A 5,698-nucleotide genomic window follows, 5' to 3' on the forward strand; every position below is an offset into this window, starting at 1 on the left:
AGTGTCTCTGAGCAAGGGTGTTGCTGTGCTAAACACCTCAGTAGCCCCCATGCTGAACCCCTTTATTTACAGCCTAAGGAACCAGCAAGTCAAGTGAGCCTTCATGGAGAGGGCAAGGAAGATTGTATTTTTCTCAAACAAATAAAAAATAAAGGATAAAAGTGTTGTCATCAATTAGAGGCATAATGAACAAGTAAACAAAAAACAGGTCCCTCAAATGTCTATGAATATCAACATAGTCTCACTACAGTTTTACTTCATTGCTTGTATTTCTGTTGCTAGCAGTATACTGAGGATATTTGAATATATATTTTTTCCATTTAAAAACCAATCACTTTCTCATGTATTTCCCTTCCTTTGAGCTAGTCTTTCCACTCTGTAACTATAAAAATGACCTCATTTTCTTCTTCTAAGTATTTTTTAATTCCAATTTTTCCACAATAATTCTTAGAAAATGAAGATACATAAAAAAGAACAAGAGCATAAGAGAGAAACTGTTATATGATTCCATCAGGAAACACACCTTCTAGAAATTCAGAAAATATTAAGTCATGTTTAACACTTTTAATTTACTATACAAAGACCATAAATACAGTCATGGCTTAGAGTTATAACATTCTCTTACTTTTTCTGGCTATTTTGATATAACAGTTTATACATACAATTCATTTAAGTGCAAATGATGCAAAACCTTATTTGTTTCATGATATACTTTGTTCATAGAAAAATCATTTTAACAAAAATCAGTTACGAACTCACTATCATTGTGTTTATTCAGTACTATACTGGATGTTCTAACCAGAAGACTAGCAGGACAAGCACCAATACATTTACTAATATTAGAAAGGAAGAAACAAATAAATCTTTCTTAGCAAATCACATGATGTTTCCTCCTAAGGCCTTAGTGCATTTATACTAGATGGTTCTTAAACCAGACACAATCCTCTCCCAGATATCTGCATGTCACCTCAATAAGGCCTCCCCCAATTTATCTACATAAAATTATAGTAGCCCCCCACTTCCAAGGTTTTTCAGTTTTCCTTTACAAAATAGTTACTAATTTATAAAAGACCCTATAATTTAGGAATCAATCATGCTCACATCAGTAGCTTGAAACGTGCCATGTGAGATACTGCACATCTTGGAACAAAATCAGCTCTACACATCAGCCCCTCACCTCCACCCTCTGAAAAGCAGTTGTTAGACTTTTACCAGAAGTCATTAATACTACTCCCTTAGAAGCTGCATCTGCCATGTAGTGGGTTTTCAATAAACACTGAGTACATAAAAACATTTGAATAATTTAGAATGGTTCCAACGCCCTAGTACTCTGACTAAATATTTTACCCAACATAAACATATGTAATAATGTACATAACAGTGAGTTAGCTTTTAAAACAGTGATCAAATGAAGTGTGCATTTTATCATAACTAGACATTTTGTATGACAAAGGAATAATTAATTGAATATTTTCTAATGCATCTGGTGTTCATTTTCCTCTTTTATTTTACATTAGACCTTTTGACAACTATGCAAAAATCAATTTATTTGATGTATATTGACTTTTCATGAAGTTATTGAGAACAATTCTTGTTAAGGTTTGCATTGGAACTTTCTAATGGTAGGAACTCCCATGATGCAAACCCTTATTTTTTTCACACACAAAAAGATTCTCTTAACTATATGGGTTACACCTAGTAACTTATCAGATCCAACATCATCTGTCAATCGATACACTTCTGAGATTAAAAATTAAATTTATAGAATAATAGCTCAATTAAATGATGGTAGTCAGTAAGTAGNNNNCCAACCAACATCTTGTGGAGTGGCTTACCTCCACAAGAGCATGATAATATATCACTGAAAATGATTAGTAATACATACTGGAAGTGTTCAGTAATACGATGCCAGTTCAGGTTTTAGAGAAAGTCTTAAAAGATTTGGATCCCTTAACCATTTGATTTAACAAATTTTGTCTTTTGATTTAGAACATGTTACAGCAAACCATTATTTGTAATTAAAATCCATCCTCCACTCTCTGAGGAGAGTGAAACCTGGTAGCTTGAACGATGTTTCATTGACCTAAAACATAGTCAGTCATCAACCTCAGAATACATGGTGGTAATTGACACATTATTAAAAAGCAGATGCCGGGCGCCTGGGTGGCTCAGTGGGTTAAGCCGCTGCCTTCGGCTCAGGTCATGATCTCAGGGTCCTGGGATCGAGTCCCGCATCGGGCTCTCTGCTTGGCAGGGAGTCTGCTTCCCTCTCTCTCTCTCTCTGCCTGCCTCTCCGTCTACTTGTGATCTCTCTCTGTCAAATAAATAAATAAAAATCTTTAAAAAAAAAAAAAAAAAAGCAGATGCCTACTAGCTTGTGGATAGGAGGGTAACAGATGTAATCAGTCTTCTTTAAAAGTAAATTATTCTGAGGCCTAGAGAAAAGCTAGACAGCTATTAGGAACTAGGAATAAAGCAGTAAGGGTAGAAAGTTAGAGAGTGAGAGGGTGATCAAGGAGGAAAGAGAGAGACAATCCAGTATCTAGGAGTTTGAGAAAAGATATGGAGAAGAAACATGTCTAATAGGATATTTCATGAAGTGCAGTGCTTTGTGAGATAGAAATTCATTCCTTTTCCCTGTGAGTCACTAAAGATTGTGTTGCTCACAAACATGCAAATGGTGGACACCAGAATAATAATAGCACTGACCTCAGATGGTTTTGTATTGTCTGCCTGTTTGAAAAAATGAGATAATTTTATGGTCAGCGCCTGGTAATCAATAAAAGCTCTGAATAAAATATAAAAAGAATTGCTATTTGGATACAAAACTAAAGGCAAAGGAATAGAATTTTCACAAGTAGAAAATCAGTTTTACCATCTCCACTGAAATATCTTGAATAAATATTTTCAATGCCTATTTTAATATGTAGCAGTTATAAATTCAACACATCTCAGCATCTATGTATTGTCTCTGTCAAGCAGAGAGCCTGATGTGGGGCTTGATCCCAGAACCCTGATATCATGACCTGAGCTGAAGGCAGAGGCCCAAGACACTGAGCCACCAATGCACCCCTATATTTCTATATTATATTACCCTTCTAGGAATAAAAATGACATCTCTCATTGAAGGAATTGTGGATTAAACAAGTTCAAAATATCCAATGCCAGCTTCCCGGATATTTATTTTATTGATTCATAATATTATCAATATGAGAAGTTGTCATACACACAAATATAAGTAACTGTTTAATGGAAGTAAATAACACAGTGAAGAAAGTAGTCAAAAGGCAATAAAAGCCACATTAGGGAGGGGCTTGGAAATGGCTTCCCTAAATTCAAAGGGTCAATATAGGTATAAACCTTCTTGTCAGTCTTTAAGAAGTTGTCCATTTCAGAAGATAATCAGTCATACTAGAAATCCACAGCAGTGTTTTCCACCATTTCATCCTGATAAAGAATTCTTCTCTAGGTTGCCAAAATGCAGAAGATATCAGCACACTAATTCTACTGAAGACAAGTCCAGTTTCTGGAAGAAAAATGTGGGTTCCTTAGGCAATCACAGAAGAGTGAAATTCTACACTTGATCTTAGACAAAAGGCCGTGAAGCAATAGAAGTGTGAAATTCTAAATCAAGCTTTCACATACTTAGGATCTCGCCATTTGTATATTTGTCTATTTACCTGAATCATTTTGCTTTTTGTACTTCTTAATATTTATAAAAATGATTCACCTCTGTCTTTAATGATTCTTCTCCTTGGCACTCTATTTACTTAATGAATTCCCCTGGGTCAACAAAAAGACACAGATAAAATAAGTCCAGTTCCATTTGTATGTCAGACATAGAGAGGAACATTCCATATATTCTGTTTCTCAAAACAGTGTTTTCAGGAAAATATAGCAGTCCATGAACCTAAGGAAAATATTACTTAGGTTTTATAGTTGTATAATCACAGAATTACAAAATATTGGTTTTAAATGTTTGCGTGAATAGAAAGAAAAATGATTGGATAAATAAGTGTTTTGTAGTATAAGAAAAGAGGCAAATGGGAAAGTACTAGTCAACCTAGGTGTAACTGAATTGTATGTGGAGTTTGAGAGAGAGATGAAAAGCAAGAATGAGTTGAATTATAATAGAACGTTGTCTGCATTTTATAGTATCAGGAATGAAGGATATTGTGATTCAAAGAGAGTTATAATCCCTAAGAACCATGAAAAAGTTAAATCAACACACTTGTTTTGAGAGCACAGTAGAAACCAAATATTTTGCTAACTCGATTTACCAGCTCTGAAATTGTGTGAATGTTTAAGCAAATCAGATGTTAAAATTTGAGACTAGGTCATCAAGAAGAATCAGGAAGTAAGTAAATTTTTTATTCTTCAATATAATATATGAAATCTTAATTTTACTTAAATGTTTTAAAAATCATGTTTGCATATATGTTTGTGGATTTACAACCATTATAATATTAAAAATTAAATAATTTCTAGGGTGCCTGGGTGGCTCAGTGAGTTAAAACCTCTGCCTTTGGCTCAGGTCATGTTCCCAGGGTCCCAGTATTAAGCCCCATATCGGGCTCTCTGCTCAGCGGGGAGCCTGCTTCCCCATCTCTCTGCCTGCCTCTCTGCCTACTTATGATCTCTGTCTGTCAAATAAATGAATAAAAGCTTTTAAAAAAAATCAAATACTTGCTTACTACTAAGAGACTATTAATAAAATCCTAAAGCAGAAACAGAAATAAGTATTGGATTGTTCATTTTTTTCTGATTTAAAAATGTACTTTGTCACAAAAACGAGATTATTTTTAAAACTGGAAAGAATATCTGCTTCCGAGTTGATTGATTTTGACCATCCACTTGTTCATTTTCCATAACAGTATTGTAAATAAAAAAAATAAAAGGAAAAAAATGATTATGCATTGAATGATTTCAAATACTCTAGGCAACTAATTTACTAATAGAAGGTTACCTTCTTATCCTTCTGACTTTTTATCAATAAAGCAAAAAAAAAAAAGAGGGAGTGTGATAGCATCAACCAAATCCTTAAGAAAGTAATTTATGAGAGAATGCCAACAAAACATTCCCATGGATAAACATGCACATTCTACAGTGAGATGATTACTATGGTGACTAACTGTGTAACCTTGTGAAAGTTCCCTAAAAAATGTAGGTCTCCAAATATAAAATGTGGAGGTGGGCCTAAGTAACCCGTATGAGATTTCAAACCCTATATTTAGATTTTCCATAATGCAAACTAGTTTTTATAATATTGAGGAAAAGAAAAATATCAATTAGAATATTTTCATGTTTTTTAAACAAAAGAGCTAAATATTTTCAAGAATAATTAGAATCTTAATATTAAAAAATTAGAATAAATACCTTCTGCTTAAATGTTAGCACAAGATTTTTTTTTATCCATGGTGCGTGACAGTGCATTTTCAACAAAAAGCAATCAGTATTTAACTTCAAATAATATGTATTACTTGAATGTGAGGTCCAGTAGAAATTGGAGAGTTGCTGAAGGAAAACATTTGTTTTTGGGTTTCATAGATTATTCATCACTGTGGATATTTTAAGATTCTGTACTCTAACCTCAATCCTGTTTTAACTTTTTATGTCCTACAAGGGAACATACAGTTTCTGCTCTAAAGGGGGGAAGAAAGGATCGGCAATGAAAAACCGCACAGTACCCACAGAATTC

This window comes from Enhydra lutris, unplaced genomic scaffold, assembly GCF_002288905.1.
Source record: "Enhydra lutris kenyoni isolate GAN:26980312 unplaced genomic scaffold, ASM228890v2 scaffoldscaffold271, whole genome shotgun sequence".
Taxonomy (NCBI): domain Eukaryota; kingdom Metazoa; phylum Chordata; class Mammalia; order Carnivora; family Mustelidae; genus Enhydra; species Enhydra lutris.